The sequence below is a fragment of the Mastomys coucha genome, unplaced genomic scaffold (genome assembly GCF_008632895.1).
Source record: "Mastomys coucha isolate ucsf_1 unplaced genomic scaffold, UCSF_Mcou_1 pScaffold12, whole genome shotgun sequence".
NCBI classification, from domain to species: Eukaryota; Metazoa; Chordata; class Mammalia; order Rodentia; family Muridae; genus Mastomys; species Mastomys coucha.
In genome coordinates, this window is record NW_022196894.1 from 35833924 (window position 1) to 35853451 (window position 19528).

The following is a 19528-nucleotide window of genomic DNA, read 5'->3' on the forward strand; positions in this document are numbered from 1 at the left end:
GAGCTTCACTCAGAAGGGGAAACAACATAGACAGAAAAGGAAGAACAAACAAACAAACAAAGAAAGCAGTGTGCCCGGTGCATAAAGTATTTGTTCAGGAAAGAAGAATGGAGCCAGTGCTGGTTAGCTTTTGTCAACTTGACACAAACCTAGACATATCTGGGGAGAAAGAATCTCAGTTCAGAAATTGTACCCACCAGACTGGCCTGTAGCCAAGCCTGTGTGAGAATTTTTAAAAATTTTTCTTTTAAATTCTTTTTTTTGTTTGTTTTATTTTTTGTTTTTTGTTTTTTTGGCTTTTGGTTTTTTGGTTTTTTTGAGACAGGGTTTCTCTGTATAGCCCTGGCTGTCCTGGAACTCACTCTGTAGACCAGGCTGGCCTAGAACTCACAGAGAGTTCTGCCTCCCAATTGGATTAAAGGCATGCACCACTACCTGGCTAAATCTTTTTTTAAAAAGAGAAAGCATACTAAGACAGAGATCACCTATTGTATTAATAATGTCTGCTTCTGTCTTCCATGAATCCTCTCCTGTGTATCTTGTTCCTGCCTGTCTTGTGGAATGCATGGTCTGACAGGTGAGGTCTATTAGACATGTTCCTGTTAAAAGCCATAGTGATTTTCTGTACCTATGGCCTCAAGTGCATCCAGGCAAACACTGACAAAAGAGGACTCCTATCTCTTTAAAAGGCTTGCTGATAGCTAAAGAAGTAACCAAAATGTTACTTAGGTGCATGACTATAACATGAAAAAGACAACCTAACAAAACCTGCTAATTACTATGACACAATCTGATACACACAAGACAGGCACCCACACATATAAGACCAGAATCCCCCTACTCACTTGGTGTGAAGTTATTTGACTTACATCTGGAAACAGCTCTTCCCCATTGTGTTATTGGAATCCTACAGGGTACTGGCCCTTCTCCCTCAAAGACGATGCTGTAGATGTGCTCTTTCCTGGGTAGAGACTTCTCCCGTTGACATCATCGGTTAATTTTTTAGGAACTACCATGTGGTTGAATGTGGTTTTTTGTTTTTGTTTTTGTTTTTGTTTTCGTTTCCATTTTTCTGAGCTTCCTTCTTGGTTTGAAAATGAGAAGTTTGACTGGATTATCTTTAAGATATGTGCTGGTTTTGATGTTCTACAACTGCATTCTGATCAGTTGTAGAGAAAGGCATTTATATGTTTGTCTTCCCCCAGTAGACTCGGCCCTATTGGGTAGCCCTCCACTTGTGTTTCTATTCTGCATCACTGTCCTTTAGCCATCATCTCTAGTTAGTGGTGCGAAGATTGCATGTTCCAGTTCCATCTTACCCAACCAGTCATCTCCCTCCATTCCACAGAAAAATGTCCTCAGTTCAATCAAAACAGACCACTTGCCTTGGGCATTCTGCCACTACTTAAGAAGTCTTTGTCTTTGGGCAATTTCAAGGTAAAAATTGTAGGAATTTGCTTTCAATTCTATAAATGAAGGGGGAATCAAGATGAGAGTCTGAAATGGAAGTTATAGTTTTGAGAGATGAGCTGGGATGAGTACAAGGCTTAACCCAGTTGGGTCACATCTGCTAATTGACAGTCTCCTGATATAAACTCGGGAAATAACAATGCCTCTATGTATATGAAAACATTCCATCTGCCAGCTGGACACAGGAGTGCCTTTACTTCCATTCTACCTTGAATTCCCCGCCCTACTAAGAAGACTCACTAATTTTATTTTATTTCAGAGAGTTTCTATTGACATGTGCATATGTGTATTATCTGCCTGTCTTCAAGTTCCCATTAGCCGTCTTGCAGTTAGTACTTAATCTTCTTGTGTGAGTTGGTCCAACTTTGGAAACAGTTCACAAATTAGTTACCTTCAAAAAAAGACCCCCAAAGTGTCAATATCTAAATTTCAAAGATTTCTCAGATGTGAATGAAGAATTCATTTCAATTCAACATTGTTAGAGGGGCTGGAGGGATGGCTCAGGGGTTAAGAGCACTGACTGCTCTTCCAGAGGTCCTGAGTCCAATTCCCAGCAACCACATGGTGGCTCACAACCATCTGCAATGGGATCTGATACCCTCTTCTGGTGGGTCTGAAGACAGTGACAGTGTATTCATAAATTAAATAATTAAATCTTTAAAAAAATTGTTGTAGGAACATGGAGCATTCAATAAAAGCAATATTTAAAGTTGGCAAGATGACTCAGTGGGTAAAGCTACTTGCTGCCAAACCTGGTGGCCTGAGTTTGATCTCTGGAACCCACATTGTGGGTTCCATAAGTAGTCCTCTGACCTACAGAGGTCATACTGTATTTTGTGTGTAAAATTAAATACATACATACATACATACATACATACATACATACATACATGAAATGATAATAAGCAACAGTGAGAGCTAGGGCTGGAGCTCAGTTAGTAGAGTGATTGCCATAACAAGCATGAGGCCTCGAGTTCATCCCTACCATCCCCACTTGGGAAGCTGGCACACTTCTGTAATCATAGCATTCATGCTCAGCATGTGCATGCCTTTAATCTCAGCACTTGGAAGGCAACGGTAGGAGAATCTCTGACTTGAAGGCCATCCTGATCTACCAAGCAAGTTCCAGGACAGCCATAATTACACAGATAGACCCTGTCTAGAAAAACAAAACAAACAAACAAAAAAAACCCAAACAAATAAATCCTAGTACTCAAGAAAAACAAGCAATAATATCAGAAATTCAAGTCATTCTCAGCTATATAGGAAGTATAAGTCCTCCTGAGATAGCATGATATCTTATTTCAAAACAACAAAAGGCAAAAATAAATAAAAATAAAAGCAATAAGTTATTCTAGACATGAAAACTCTAACATTATTTCCATTAAAATCATTGTATTAGACACCTTTGTATCTTTGAAATAAAATACCTGAGAAACACAACTAACTTAATAAAGGAAAGATTTATTTGGGCTCATGATCTCAGAGTACATGACTGACTACTGGCTCTATAGTTTCTGGGATGGAATGAAACAGACTACCAAAGCAGGTCGGGACACCACTTCTCACCCCTATACCCTCAACAGTTCTTAAGGGATGTTGGCTTTTGTGTAACCACCAGAAATCCCTCTTTAGTCTAAGTTTAGCTCATTTCTGGACATATGAACTGCCTGAGAACTAACAAGAACTAAGGCTAACTTAAGTCATGGAGCATTGAAGAGATTATCTATGCAAAAGACAGATCTATGTATTGTCATGTATAGAGGAGAGCCCATAAGCAGACTACAGGCATAGGAACCCTATCTGGTGAAATTATAGCAGATCCTCCCCAAAAAAATCTGGAGAAAGATATGGACATCCAAGTACAGTAGGCACTCAAGAACCAAATAAATATAACTAGGAAACCATTTCTATATTATACTTAAAGTATCAAGAATACAGAAATAATAAAGCATACTGGAAGTTACATTGGAGAAATCCTGAGTTACAAGGGCTAGCCTAGAGAATCACAGCAGATTTCTTAGCAGAAATTCTAGAGGCCAAAGAGACAAATTGTTGTATTTCAAGCCAGAAAGTATGTAACTACCAACTGAGATTATTCTATGAAGAAAAGCTATCCCTTAAAACCACAGAAGCAAAGATTTTCTATGATACACATAAACCAAAGCAAGACCAAGTTATGAAAGACACAAAAGAACTCTACACACAGAAAAGGAAGACGGATATAGCAGAAGGACTTAGGAGAGAATGGATCTCACCAGGAGAATAGATAAATAAAAATAGAAAAAAAAATCAAACATCAGTATATTAGTTACTTTTGCATAGTTCTGACCATAGCATATGAGGGAATAACAGGGGGAAGGATTTAGTTTGCTGCACAGTCTCAGAGGATTCAGTTTATCATGGTCAGAAAGAAGGATATGAAAGATCTTACACCATGACAGACTAAGGCAGAAGGAAAGCATTCTGCTGGCATTCTCCCATTCTTTTTATTCCATCTGGCCATCCAGTTCCTGGAAAGTAGTGCCAACCACATAGTGGGTCCTCTCCCTCAGATAATCCTTTCTGGAAATGTCTTCCCAGACACCTCCAGTGGTGTGCCTCGTTAACCTCCTAGGTGAGTCTAAATCTACTCAAGTTGGCAGTGACAAATAGTCATCACAAATATTAACTCAGTAAGCTACAGACCCTCTAAGATGAAAAATACATATTTATATATATATAAATATACATATAAATGTTCTTAACATCTGAATATATATATATATATATATGTTCTTAACTCTCAAATGAAAAAGGTAGACTACTTTTAAGTGTTAAATTAAAAGTAAGACCCTACTATTCACTGCCTGCAAGAAACTCACCTCAGTAATAGACATACAAATTGAAATGAAAAGATAAATATATTCTAAGTTCACAGAATCAGAAATCAGTCAGGTGTCATTTTATTCATATTAGACAAAGCAGACTCTGAGTCAAAAGTGAGTCAAAAAAAATCAAAATGATCCCTAGATACTGATAAACAGAGCAATCCATTAAAAAGTTATTACTGTGCTCACTTCAGACATAAAGAAACATAGAGATACAATAATAAGGTACAACATCAATACTCTATTCCCATCAGTAGATACGAAATCAGACACTACAAAAATCAACAAAGAAATTTAAAAATCAAACTGTTCTGCATGTCAAGTGGACTTGACAGATGTTAACAGTGTATTCTAGTCAACAGCCATGGGATATATATTTTCTTAAAAGACCATGGGACTTTATTCAAAATAGTAGTTCCTAAAGCATTTCTTAACAAAAAATAAAATAAATTCACATATCTTGTGAGATTAAATCAATTAAAAACATAAATTAGCACCTAAAGAGCCTTAAAGAAACTATACAAATTAATGGAGACAGAACAATATATTTTGACATGATCAGTGGGCATTGAAGAAGTCTTTAAGAAAAAAAAATTTAAATCCTAGAATTGAATGAAAATGAAAACACAAATTCCCAGAAGGTTTGGAATATAGCCAAGAAAGCTTGAGAGGGAAGTTTAGGTCTGCAGTGATCTATATTGAAAAGTCAGGGGCTGGTGAGATGGCTCAGCGGGTAAGAGCACTGACTGCTCTTCCAAAGGTCCTGAGTTCAGATTCCAGCAACCACATGGTGGCTCACAACCACCCGTAATGAGATCTGACCCCCTCTTCTGGTATGTTTGAAGACCGCTACAGTGAGTTATGCCGGAGCGAGCTGGCTGGAGCGAGCAGGATCAACAGAGGTCCTGAGTTCAATTCCCAGCAGCCACACACATGATAGCTCACAGCCATCTATCCAGCTACAGTGTACTTATACACATAAATAAAAATAATAAATCTTAAAAAAAAAAAACAAAGAAAAGAATAGTCAGGCTGGGCAGTGGTGGCACATATCTTTAATCCCAACACTTGGGAGGCAAAGGCAGGCAGATTTCTGAGTTTGAGGCCAGCCTGGTCTACAGAGAGAGTTCCAGGACAGCCAGGCCTATACAGAGAAACCCTGTCTCAAAAAAAAAAAGAAAAAACCAAGAATAATGAAACTATGTCACTTGTAGTAAAATGGCTGGAGCTTAGCAAAATAAGCCAGGTTCTGAGTTGAGTATATGAGTTGGCAGAATGCTTGCAGAACATAAGGGTTCAGTTCCCAGCACCCACCTGGCAGCTCCCAGCTGTCTGTAACTCCAGTTCTAGGATATCCAATTTCCTCTACTGAACTTGATGGGTACCAGGCATGCTCTTAGTACACATGCGTTTTCGCAGGCAACCACACACATATTAAATAAAAATAAACCCTGTTTTTAAAAAAGATTGTGATCACATATTTGGGAAGCTGAAGCAGAAGGGCTGCCATAAGTTTGAGGTTGCCCTGAGATATGTCCCATATGAGACCTGTTTCAGGAAATTATATATGATATATGATATATATAATTTATAATAATAAATTATAATTTAATAATAAATTTGAATTCATTAATAAATTTATTATTTAATACATTTAAACCTTTTGAAAGTAAAATAAAATAAGAACATGTGTAGCCAGTGCCTTGAGAGAACGATGACGAGGCAAAAGCATCTTTTGTCCTGTACACTCTGGTAGTTACTGGGGTAACAGGAAGATATAGCCGGTTGGCACATACAACCCAACTCAACGCTCTTACAGGTACAGGATGCTAGGAAGGAGACATTAACCCATCTCACAGATCTGAATGATAAAATCTGGAAGAATGATACTGATGAGGCATTTGCTTCAGACATTGAAGGTGGGGGGAGGGGCAACTCAACAGGTAAGGATGTGGATGACAGAAGGAGGGAGAGGCCAAAGAAACAGAGGATTGACTTGACAACCCAGGGTATATTCAGAGACCCGCAGTTGACTCCTCTTGAGCTGATGGAGGGTTGGAAAGCCCGCTCGGCCCAACTGTGAAAGCTCGGGGCCGTGTTAGAACTGCACAGGAGCCTCGCTGCGAGCTTAGGAGGGTGGCTTGCTTGTTTTATCATGAAAGTGGCGTTCTTAAGTCTGTGCTTATGGTGGGGAGACCGGAGGCAAGAAAACCTGTTAGGAAACTATTAAAACGATTCAGCCAAGGTAATTAAAACTTAACAAGGGCAGCAGCAGTGTGGGAATGCAGAGAAGAGTGTCCAGAAACGCCTCCGAGGTAAATATAGTAGATGCAGGTAGGAGATGAAAAGTGGTGCGCGGTAACTGAGGGGCTGCGGGATAGCCTAGTGGAAAAAGGACAGTTGGGTGAGGGGGAAGGCGGGCCAAGGTGGAAAAAGGAGCCCAACACAGAAGGGCATTGAGAGCAGCTGGTTATGTTTCTGAAGGAGTCTGAGGTTAGATAAAAGGCAACAGAGATCAGAGGGGAAATCCTTAATGGGAAACTACAGACTCAAGATCCAGCTTTGGACTCTGAAGCGAGAGTGATGGAGAAAGATGGTGCCAGAAACATGAGTGTGAGTGCGCATGTGTGCGTGTGTGAGTGTGCGTATGCGTGTGTGTGTGTGTGTGTGTGTGTGTGTGTGTGTGTGTGTGTGTGTGCGTGCATGTAGAGTGCAGACACTGATGGTCGTTGTCTTCCTCAGTTATTCACACTACTTTTGAGACAGGCACACCCACTGAACATTTAGACTGGCTGTCCAGCAAACCCCAGAAATCTGCCTGTCCCTACCCGCCTCCCCTGCCTCCAGCCTCGGGATTAGGGCCACAGGCCTTTGTTGAGGAACCCCAGCAAGTCCTCATGATTCCAAGGAGATTTTTTTTTACCAGATGAGGCATTGTTCCAGCGCCCCCCACTCCAGCTGAGTAACGCCAAATCAAAGCGGCTTCCCCAGCTCCGCAACGACAGCAACTAACTTCGCAGAACAGAAGCTCACAGTTTGCTAAATTGCTCATAGTCAGGACAGTGTGAGAAACACACATTGTCCTGAATAAAACGTGTGCTTTATTCCTTTCCTCATACTTTTCCTCGCTAATAAAGTATTTTCCTATGAAAAGAAGCCTTTGGGTGACATATGAGGGAGGGGTGTAGAAAATTTAGAGCCAATCCTCCATACCATGTGATCCAAACCCTGGAGTCCTACTCGGCTCCCTGTCCTCTTCTGTCGCAAAAATATGTGGTCAAAATGTGCTGTTTGAAGTGCAAACCTTTAATCCCAGCATTCCAGAGGCAGAGTCACTCGGATCTCTGTAAGTTCGAGGCCAGCCTGGTCTACAAAGTGAATTCCAGGACAGGTTACACAGAGAAACCTTGTCATGAGGAATTGAGAAAGAGAAAGGGGGGGGGGGAGAGGGGGAGTGGGAAGAGAGGAATGGGGAGTATGTGGTTCCCTGGCTGAGTGAGTCCTTTACTTATGCCCTCGCTACATCCTGTATATGGACACTTAGGTATGTGGTTTTAGAATAAAATAAGTGAAGACTTGAAATTCAAAATAGATTCCCAGAGCCCAGCCCACTTTCGCTCCCCACTCCCATACTGAGTTTTCCTTGAGTCCTACACACACACACACACACACACACACACACACACACACACACACACGTATATTCCTATTGTATGCAACATTCTTGTCTTTCTAAAATAAACACAAGCTCAATGTAAAGAATCAAAAACTGTTCAAATAAAAAATGAGGAATGAGGAAAAAGAAGAGGATGAGGGGGAAAGTCGGAGAGTAAGAAGAAGATAGAAGAGGGAAGGAGAAACGCAAACGAACAAGAGGAAGCTAATGGAAAACTCCGTCTCAAAAAAACAGAAACCAGCTTCGTATCTGAGGCAGAGGAACCAGGCCCAGGACCTGCTCGCCTGAGCATCCTCCGGCTGCAGGGCTCCCCAGACCCGCGCTGCAAGCGGCTCTTCGAGCACAGCGGCGGGGAGCCGCCCAGAGAACGGCTCAGATGGGAGTGGACGTCCTCGGAGGAGTGGAGGAGATGCGGGAGTAAAGGGACTCGGGAGAGGAGCAGCCTGCAGCCTAGCGCAGGGTCGGGTCCCGGCGCGGGGTGGCGCCAGAGGAGGGACGGCGGGCAGGCAGGGGAGGAGGCGACCCGCAGGGCAACGCGCACACCGCACAGCCGCCGCTCCTGCTGTCTGCGCGGCGATGGGCGCGGCTCGCGTCCCTCCCGTCGCCTTTCAACCCAGAGAGCCCACCAGAGACCGGGAGAGCACGCGCGTCCCAGCCACAGCCGCGGGCTCGGCGCTTCTCCGCGGCCGGGGACCCCGCGAGGTGAGCACAGTGCGCCCTTGAAGACCCCACACCCGAGATTTTTGTAGGAGCTTCCTATGGACCTATGCACTTGATTCTCCAGTAAGAAATGGAGAGGACAGGAGCTCCCTCTCCTATTCAAAACCTGAGCGAGCCTGTTCAGAAATGATTTAAGAAGTCTAAAAAGTAGGGAAGAACGGCGTGGCCACACATCAGGGATGGCGTTGGCAATTTGGGAGGAAAAGGTAGCTGGGAGAGTGAACGGAGTGTGACTTCTCTATTTTATTGAATAAGCAACAAAGTACTCAAAAAGGAGATCTCAGAACTATTTCCCACACTCTGGTGATTTCCAAGCGTGACCCCAAACCTACCCTGCAGGTGCAAGCTCACCCTGAGGGCAGGGTGGCGAGCTGACGTTCCCCCACCCGCTCTCTGAAGTCTGAGAAGAAAGTTGTACTACACCGCGTACTTGTGTGGAGGCTTTGTTCCTGGGCACCGGAGGAGTGCCCTAGGCTCCTGAGCATCCTTGGATCTGGGCAGCAGCAGTTTCCAAGCTTGTTCTAGAGGTTGCCACTTAAAAAGTTAGGCGCCACGTGCTACTTCCTTAACGTTTTCCTGTAACCTGCTAACATTTGAAGATTTAAATATGTAGGGCGGACAGCGTGGCTGCTTTTACCCATTTGTTGATTTTCTGGATGCATGCGTGAGAACTAGGTACATTATATCCTGACCTCCGATAAAACCTGTTTCCTCTGTGTATTCCTTAAACAAGATACAGAGGGAGGTGCTAAGTGTGTGAATACTTAATTGAAAAAGAAAAGTTCTCAGGTGGGAGTTTAAAACAGCCGTATTTGTTGTTGTGTTAATTGGGCAGCAAGGCTCCCAAAGGGAGCGGAAAAGAAACACCTTTTCTCCACCACTAGCTGGAGTCTCCCACGAGTTGGAATACCGCCCAGGCTTCCAAGTTTGTAGGCCCGTTTTAACTGCTGCAAAAGGAACAAATGGGTATCTCCAGATAAATGAGAGAGGAACCACTTGTCTGGGGGCTTAAGATACTTTGACTCTGGGATATAAAGTGCTTTGTCAGGCTTGGCTTGAATTGGGGTTCTCTCAGAAAGAGAGGGGGCTCCCTGGTCCCCATTTTGTCTGTCTGATTCCCCTGCAGGACCACCACTGCGTCTGGCACGTTCCCTTTGTTTCTCTGTCTCTTGCTTCCAGCTTTAGCTTCTCTGTGTTCCCTAATAGTCTAGAGTTGGTCTGGTCAGAGGCAAGGCAGTTATGGAAGCCTGGGAATAGAGAAGCCCAGTCTTGGGAAAACAGAAATGTCCTCCAGCAGGGACAAGGAGGGCAAATGGCAAGAAGCAACTTCTAGCCTATAGAGTGGAAGAACGAACAAAGGAACGAAGTTAACTAGAAGGAAGAGGCCTCGGATACACCATTTTGGTTTGTTTTCTCAAGACGGGGTTTCTTTGTATAGGCTTGGCTATCCTGGAACTTGATCTGTAGATCAGGTAGCCTTGAACTCACAGAGATCCAGCTACCTCTACTTTCCGGGTGCTGAGATCAAAGGTGTGTGCCACTATGCTAGGCCTAAGGACTGCATTGTTTTCATGATGAGGGCTCCTCTAGTACACTCTCTTGCTTGTTTGTCCATGAGGGCACGTGAAAGTTTTGTTGGAAGAAACAGAGGCCTCTAAGAAGGGCCCACTTCAGACTTACCTTTAAAAAATATCCTTGTGCGTGCGTGCATTTTTGTTCGTGTGATAGAGTGTGTGTAGTGTGTGTGTGTGTGTGCATGCACGTATGTGTATGTATGTGTGCATTTGTGAGTGTGTGTGTGTATGTGTGAGTGTATTTGCATATGTCTATGTGTGTGTGCACACATGTGCCTGTGTTTGTGTGTGTGTATGTGTGTGGGTGAGTATGTTTGTGTATGTATGTATGTATGTATGTATGTGTGCTCGCATGTGCAGGCACATGTAGTCAGAGTGCGTCAGGTTGGGTTCTTGCTTTTACTTTGTCTGAGGCAGGGTCTTTTATTTGTTAGCTGTGTGCACTAGGCTAGTGGGCCTGAATCTAAGGATTCTCCTCTCTCTGCCTTCCACCTCCTGTTAAGAGAGCTGGGTTCACAGAGCTGAGTGCACAGCACCTGGCTTTGTATGTGGTCTGGGGATCCAAACACTCACACAGCAAGCCTTTACCTGATGAGCCTCCTCCCTGGCCTGGATTCCTATTTCATTTCGTACCTTGAATGTTTTCAAAGAGTACCTTGGGGCAGAGAAGAGAGGAAAAGAATGGCCAGGACCCCTGTAAGCCACAGAAGCAGCGAAGGGCAGAGAAATTGGATTCAATAGTGGAACAGAAAACAAACAGCCCTTATTTGACGAGAAGGACTGAGAATTTATTGGTGTTTAGTTTCTAAGGAATTCGCTAAAAATGCTGACAAAGAATGCAAGTCCCTCACTTTTTTCTACAAACATTTTACTACGAGAAATTTTAAAGATGCCCAGAAGTTACCTCCCTTTCTTTTTATAAATGATTAATTGTATTATTTTTTAAAAAATTATTTGTTTTCACTTTATGTGCCTGAGTTGTTTTGCCTGCATGGACGTTTGTGCAGTGCAAGCACACAGTACCCATGGAAAACAGAAGGGGACATCAGATCCCTCTGGAACTGGAGTGGCAGCCGGTTGTGAGCTGCAATGTGGGTTCTGGGGACAGAACACTGTTTATCAGCAAGAGCAGCCAGTGATATTAACTACTGGCCCATTGGTTATTATTTTAAAATGTAACATAATAATAATAATAATAATAATAATAATAGTTATTATTATTATTATTATTATTATTATTATTATTATTATTATTATTATAGTTTGAGTATGTGATCCAGACCTGGACTGAGGTTAAGTCAGAAACTGATTAAGAAATAAATATGAGAGAGATATTTTGGGGAAAAACTAAGAATTATATGAATGTTATTCTTCTAAATCTTCTATAACAGACAACAGATCTCTTGATCCTCTGTCTCTCTCTCTCTCTCTTCCTCTCTCTCTTCCTCTCTCTCTTTCTCTGTCTCTGTCTCCCTCTGTCTCTCTGTGTCTCCCTGTCTCTCTCTCTGTCTCTCTTTCCAAATTTAAGACAGAATATTAGACATTCAATAAAAAGACAAGAGGGAGAAAGGCACTGATGCTTTTCTTTTATTCATTCATTCATTCATTCATTCATTCATCGCAGCCGGGTTGTGCTTATGTAGCTCAGGCTAGCCTCCAATTCCCAACCCTCCTACCTCATCCCCCAATACAGAGATTACAAATGTCTTATTTTTAAGAAGACATTTGGATTTATTCTCCAATGTAAAACCCTTGAATAGCATCCCCTCACACTTAAACAACACCCAGTTCTCCATCAGAGGTGACCACAACCCTGTATGACAAAGTGTGCTTGGCCTCACTGGGTCACATCTGCTTCCCACTGTCCTTAATGGCTTTCCCTCTGCCTGAGAACACCTCCCTCCCATCCCTGTGAGAATGTCCCAGGCATTTGTCACCTTTTGATGCTTGGTCTCTGTCTTTGTCAATTGTACATAGCTTCCACCAGAAACTCCACAAGGGCAAGAATTTTTTTGGTGTTGTTGTTGCTGTTGTTGTTATACATGGTTACATTGCTAGTTAGCAAATGATAAGAAATTAACATATTATTGAAATGATTAGATAGCTAATGACACAAACACAGCCTTATCTCTCTTCCACCAGGCTTGTGAAACCACTGGTAAAATACTAGAAGTCCCACTCAGGCAATCAATATTTTATAGGTAAACGATGATCTAAAGGTCAGCGAGCCTTTTATCTTCAGTGTTTCTAAGCTGCACCTGCTGGAAACAGGCTCAGTTTTGACCACACGTTCCAAGCAAAACACACAGAGCTTCACTCCCTCAGATTTCTCCTCATGCCTCTCTCTAGCCACCTCCACCATCTAGAAGCAATGTGTTCCTCTTACTTATATGTTAATGGCTCCTGCATGGTTGTATAAATGCATTTACATGGCATATACTCTTTGTCTATCTCTCTCTCTCTTTTTTTTTTTTTTTTGCTGTGAAACATCTCTGAGATTCATTGTGGCTGTTGAGCGCGTATCACGAGGTCATTTCTTTTTGCTTCAAGGTGGTAGCCATTGTATGGCGATTACTGTGTGTTTATTCATGCTCGTATCAATGGACACTCAGGTTGCTTCTGGTTTGGGGCTACTTTGAATCAGGCAGCTATGAATATGCTTATAGAGTCTCCCTTATTCTAATCCTTCACTTGAAATAGAAAATCCTCCTGTGTCCCCATGTGGATAGAGATATGGCAAAGTGACGGGGGCTCAGTGATAAGCAGTTTGTTTCCATCTGAAGACATTCCTGCTAGGAACTAATCCACCTTGTATTCTGGGGTGTGGAGGAAATAGCACTTGGAAAATGAACACCCATGCAAATCAGGGGAGTCCTCCAGTATTTCTTAAATGTGTTTTAGGTCCTTAAAAGACATAGTGCAGAATGCTTCCTCCCTCCCTGATACATTCCCCTCCTCCTCTCTCAGCTTCCCGGTCCCAGAACAAGTTGACTCTAATCAGCCCCTGAACATTATGCTACTGAGGTGTTAAAACATTCATGAGAAAGAGTCTTGTTCAGAGCCTGATAAAATATTTATGTGTTTCCATGGGGCATTGCTTTCCATCTAGATTTCTCAAGGCGTTTTTCTGAACTGTTTGTCATAATCATGAGATATACAGACAGATGATACAGCCTCAGCCAACCCCATGTTACCAAGGGCAACCTCAGAGCATCCTCCTTTCTGGGGATGGAGATAATGAGTGCACAGAAAAAGATGAGTTTTCAGTATGTCCACATCAAGCATATGCCATTGAAATAGCTTAGGATGAGAAGAGCTTGTTAATGTGGAACATTCACAGATGTGACCCAGAGGGGGCAGTGAAAAGAACTTGCTAGAATGGAGAAGGATTGATTAAAGTGGGATGCTTACATTTCAAATGAAAGAACGAAGGGATCAGTCTTGTAAAAGGCTTAGTTTTTCTGATTCTGTCATGGACAGAGCCTGTACAAACTAACTATGCCCAGTGCTACAATTGAATTTTATTTCCTTCCATGAGAGCCTATGGGCAGAGTCTGCAGGATTTTCATAAGAGAAATAAATCAAAGAAAGAAGTGGCTTTGGGTTGAGCTCTGAATGATCAGTGCCTCCCTGACTAACAGTTACAATGTAAAAGCTGTTTCCAGAGGCAAATTTGTCTTTTGAATTATAACAAGATCAGGTATTACAATCAGGACCAAAAGTGCCAATATGGTTTGGTCAAAGTACAAAGAGGATGTGGTGAGCAGGCAGGTTTTGGTAAGAGATAAAGCTGGTGGGTGGCACACATCTTTAATTCCAGCACTCAAGAAGCAAGGCAGGAGGATCTCTGTGAGTTCAAGGCCAGCCTTAGTTACACAGAGTTTCAGGACAGCCAGACTACATAGTGAGTCTCTGTCTGTGATAGATAGATAGACATGTTATTTAAGTGTGAGGGGATGCTATTCAAGAGTTTTACATTGGAGAATAAATCCAAATGTCTTCTTAAAAATAAGACATTTGTAATCTCTGTATTGGGGGATGAGGTAGGAGGATTGGGAATTGGAGGCTAGCCTGAGCTACATAAGCACAACCCAGCTGCGATGAATGAATGAATGAATGAATAAAAGAAAAGCATCAGTGCCTTTCTCCCTCTTGCCTTTTTATTGAATGTCTAATATTCTGTCTTAAATTTGGAGAGAGAAAGAGAGAGAGAGAGAGAGAGAGAGAGAAAGAGAGAGAGAGAGAAAGAAAGAGAGAGAGACAGAGACAGAGACAGAGACAGAGAGACAAAGAGGCAGAGAGACAGAGGCAGAGAGACAGAGAGAGAGACAGGGAGACACAGAGAGACAGAGGGAGACAGAGACAGAGAAAGAGAGAGAGGAAGAGAGAGAGAGAGAGGATCAAGAGATCTGTTGTCTGTTATAGAAGATTTAGAAGAATAACATTCATATAATTCTTAGTTTTCCCCCAAAATATCTCTCTCATATTTTTTCTTTTTTTATTGATTTAAGTTTTATTGCATGATAAAAGATACATGATTTCAATTTATCTGAATTTGTTAACATTTAAAAACATATTTTAAGTAGATAGCATTACATCACATTCTTGTTTCCCTTTTGCACCCCAACTCCTCCCAGAGACCCCCTTCAATACCTGTAATACCTTTCTTTTTTTTAATTTGTCATATTCTTTAAAATTTATAAAACATTGTAACAATAAAAATGAATATTATAAAAATTGTCTGATATAAAACAACAATCAATTGAGCAGTCTTATTAGACGCTTGTCTACAGCAATACTGAAAATACATTTGTCTCAATATAAATTTGAAATAACTCCAAATATATTAACTGTATATTTTAAAATAATACATCACTTCTAGTTTTTTTTAAATGAACATAAATAGATAAAGTCTTTTTGTTTATTTGTTTTGGTTTTAGTAGAGTTTAAAATGTTGGCTCTTACTGTGGTACAAGCCCAAAATAAGAACAATTTTTTAGACATTGGATTTCATTGAAATAATGCTGTACTTCAATGACCCTCACATCATCAAAGGATTTTACCTCCTAGTAGCTAAGCTAAGAGTTGATAGTTCTGCTGCACCAAGGAATGAATCGTAGGCACAATTTTTGGATACAAACTTCCTGCTATGGTCAAAGTTATTTGACTTGAGTGATTCTCGTCATTCTATAGGGAACAGGTTACATTCATTTAAGAAATGGTGTGTGTATTAAGATGGTCTATCCATGAAGTCATTTACCATCTGTTTCAATGATCAATGATTCTGCTTGGAGGGTGGCACAGACATTAGGTGAGGGTAAGAATCTGGTTCATTGGTTGTGATGATTTTGAAAAGCATTCATCTCAGAAAAAGAGTAACTTATAAAGTCATCCTCTTCAAACTTGATACAATAGTTACAAACATCAAGCAAAGCATGCAGTCTCACTGTTTGTTGTTCTCTTTCAAGCCACCTCCCAAGTTAATTGTCTATGTTCTTTTGGCTGTATAAACTTTTGAAATATGTAAGCTGTTCTGAAAACCATAGTATAGTTTAAAAAATCAAATAAACAATCCTACTAATAAAGAGGCTGAGATAGGAGAAGCCTGATTTCAAGACCATTATGTGGAACCCAGTAAGACACTGTCATGTACAAACAAGCAGAAAGTGAATATGGATGGTACAATATTGGACCTATTTCTCCAATTACCAAATTAGAGAGACCACTGGATGACAGCCAATAAATTTCTAACTCCTCATATTTTTGGATTTCAATTGATTAGGATATGTTGGTTATATTAATTTTCATATTAAGAGATATTAAGGAAAAGTAATTGTTGCCTCCTGTTATTTTTGTTGTTAGACGTGGAATTAGGTTTGTATGAGTTTGTTGAAAGATTACTTTCTTTTTTTTCTAGAGTGTAGTTTTGCTTCTTATGTTGGTATTTTCCATCTATTATCCTTTAAAGGGCTGGATTTGTGGAAAGATATTGTATAAATTTTGTTTTGTCATGGTATATCTTGTTTTGTCCATCTATGGTAATTGAGAGTTTTGCTGGGTATAGTAGCCTAGGCTGGCATTTGTGTTCTCTTAGGGTCTGTATGACATCTGCCCAGGATCTTCTAGCTTTCATAGTCTCTGGTGAGAAGTCTGGTGCAATTCTGATATGCCTGCCTTTATATGTTACTTGACTTTTTCCCCTTACTGCTTTTAAAATTCTTTCTTTGTTTAATGCATTTGGTGTTTTGATTATTATGTGACAGGAGGAAGTTCTTTTCTGGTCCAGTCTTTAGGCTTCTTGTATGTTCATGGGCATCTTTCTCTTTAGGGTAGGGAGGTTTTCTTCTATAATTTTGTTGAAGATTTTTAGTGGCCCTTTAAGTTGGGAGTCTTCACTCTCTTCTATACCTATTATCCTTAGGTTTGGTCTTCTCATTGTGTCCTGGATTTCCTGGATGTTTTGGGTTAGGATCTTTTTTGCTTTTTGCATTTTTTGACTGCTGTGTCAATATTTTCTATGGTGTCTTCTGCCCCTGAGATTCTCTCTTCTATCTCTTGTATTCTGTTGGTGATGCTTGCATCTATGACTCCTGATCTCTTTCCTAGGTTTTCTAACTCCAGGGTTAGCTCCCTTTGTAATTTCTTTATTGTTTCTATTTCCATTTTTAGATCCTGGATGGTTTTGTTCATTTCCTTCACCTGTTTGTGTTTTCCTGTAGTTCTTTAAGGGATTTTTATGTTTCCTCTTTAAGGACTTCTAGCTGTTTACCTGTGTTCTTCTGTACTTCTTTGAGGGAGTTATATATGTCCTTCTTAAAGTACTGTATCATCATCATGAGAAGTGATTTTAGATCTGAATCTTGCTTTTCTGGTGTGATGGTGTGTCCAGGACTTGCTATGGTGGGAGAAGTCGGTTCTGATGATGCCAAGTAACCTTGGTTTCTGTTGCTTATGTTCTTACACTTGCTTCTGGCCATCTTGCTATCTCTAGTACTACCTGCCCTGGCTAAATCTGACTGGTGCTTGTCCTACCTGTGATCCTGGTTGTGTCAGAACTCCTCAAAGTCAAGCTGTTTCTGGGATCCTGTGATTCTGGGATCCTGTGATTCTGGGATCCTGTGATTCTGGGATCCTGTGATCCTGGGGCTGTTTGAGCACCCAGGAGTGTAGCTTCCACTGGGTCTCATGGGACTGGCTGCAAAATTTGCACCCAAGGTCTGCTCAGAGCACCAGCCCAGAAAGACAGGAAGGAACCAGTGCCACTGGGATGGTAGAGTTCCTGCGTGCCTGGCCCCACTGGTCCCAGTTACTCCTGGTGTTGGGACAGATGTTGTGAACTCCTCACCTCTGCTCCTCTGATCCTGGGCATGTTGGAGCACCTGGGAGTGGAGCTTCCTCTAGGTGTTGTGCAGAATTTGTGCCCAAGGTCTGCTCAGAGCACCAGCCCAGACAGACAGGAAGGAACCCGTGCCACTGGGCTGGCAGAGTTCCTGTGTGCCTGGGTCCCACTGGTCCCAGTTATTCCCTTAAGGGATGCTTTAAACTGGGATGCTAAGTTTTCAACGTGAAATGAAGATTGGCAGGAGGGGTGTGACGGCCTTCCACGTGTGATGCTGTCGTGAGGAAGGTCACTGTACAAGTGATGATTCTGGGAAGTCAATCATGGGAGCAGTAGTTAGGAACTTTGGACACATACCATCCTTTGATATCTGAGACAGGTTGGTTCAGAAACCCCTGCACATACCAACATTTCCAGATACCCATCCCTCATATGAAACAGCATATTTGCATATAGTACCATGCATCTTGTGTACCTCTAGGTTATTTATGATACCTGTTACAAAGTAAATGCTATGTAAACAGTCTGTGTTCTATTGTTTAAGGAATGATGATAATGAAAAAAAGGCTATGCACAGACACCATTTTCCTTTCCCCAGTATTTTCAGTGTGTGCTCAGTAGAATCTACAGATGCAGAACTGGAAAGTAGAAGATGCTGGCTGTATGTTGATTAGCCAGAAGCTCTGGGGTGAGAGAGAGTATTTTCTAGAGTGAGGACTGGAAATGGCACAAGAAGGTCTCATACAGACATTTCCATTCTGGCTGGTTGGCATTCCTCCCTTGCTATGATGGGTGGCAGGGTTCTAGAGTGACAGTGGGAACATCTGACCAAGTATGCACTGGGCTTCCCATGGTCACCCACCTCTGCTATAGGCTGTCCATGGGCACTGCCAGCACCTGATTCCTGAGGGAAAATGGGAAGACCTTGAGAGAATAAGCAAAAGTAGACATCTTAACTAGGAAATGTTGAGAGCATGAAGGTGTGGCTTGGGCTGAGCTGAAGGTAGGGACTTTAAAAAAGTCTTTTAAAATGCCAGATCAATAAAACATTTCTTGGCTAGGTATGATGGCACGTGCTTTTAATCCTTGCACTGGAGAGGCAGGCCAATCTTTGTGAGTTTGAGATCAGCCTGGTGTACATAATGAGTTCAAGGCAGCCAGAGATATGTGGTGAGACCCTATGAAGGGGAAGAAGAAGGAGAAGAGGAGGAGGAGGAAGACAGAAGAAACAAAGAAGAAAAGAAGGAAGAAGAAGAAAGAAAGAAAGAAGGAAGAAAGAAAGAGAGAAAGGAAGAGAGGAAGAGGGAGAGGAAGAGGAAGAAGAGGGAGAGGAGGAAGCCACCAATAAGGGAGCTGGGAATATGGTTAAAATGGCTGCTCTTCCAGAGGATCATAGCTTGGTTTCTAATACCCACTTGGTGGTTCTCAACCACCTGTAACTCCAGTTTCAGGAGACCCAACACCCTCTTCTGACCTCCACAGTCTCTAGGCATGCATATGGTGCATATACATATATGCAGACATAACATTCTGAGTGGTAGGGCTGTAAAAGAGAATTACCCTGCACATCCTCTCCCTCTTCTTTAAAAAAAAATTGGATATTTTCTTTTACATTTCAAATGTTATCCCCTTTCCTAGTTCCCCCCCACCCACAAGCCCCCTATCCCATCCCCCTCATCCTGCTTCTATGAGGGTGTTCCCGTACCCACTCACCCACTCCTGCCTCTCCCTATCCTGGCATTCCCCTACACTGTGGCATCGAGCCTTCACAGAACCAAGGGCTTCTCCTCCCATTGATGTCTGACAAGGTCATCCTCTGCTACATATGCGGCTGGAGCCATGGGTTGCTCCATGTGTACTGTTTGATTGGTGGTTCAGT

At 41.9% G+C, this 19528-nt stretch overlaps 1 protein-coding gene across 2 annotated transcripts in view; it reads left to right on the plus strand.

The window, feature by feature from the left end:
• Positions 1-8401: 8401 nt before the first annotated feature.
• The window catches only part of Gpr156 (G protein-coupled receptor 156), a 103056-nt gene continuing 91929 nt past the window's right edge, over positions 8402-19528 (plus strand). For both annotated transcript variants that reach the window (XM_031363850.1, XM_031363849.1), the window contains exon 1: positions 8402-8718. The gene's annotated coding sequence lies outside the window, so the exon portion shown is untranslated. The remainder of the gene's footprint in view (positions 8719-19528) is intronic.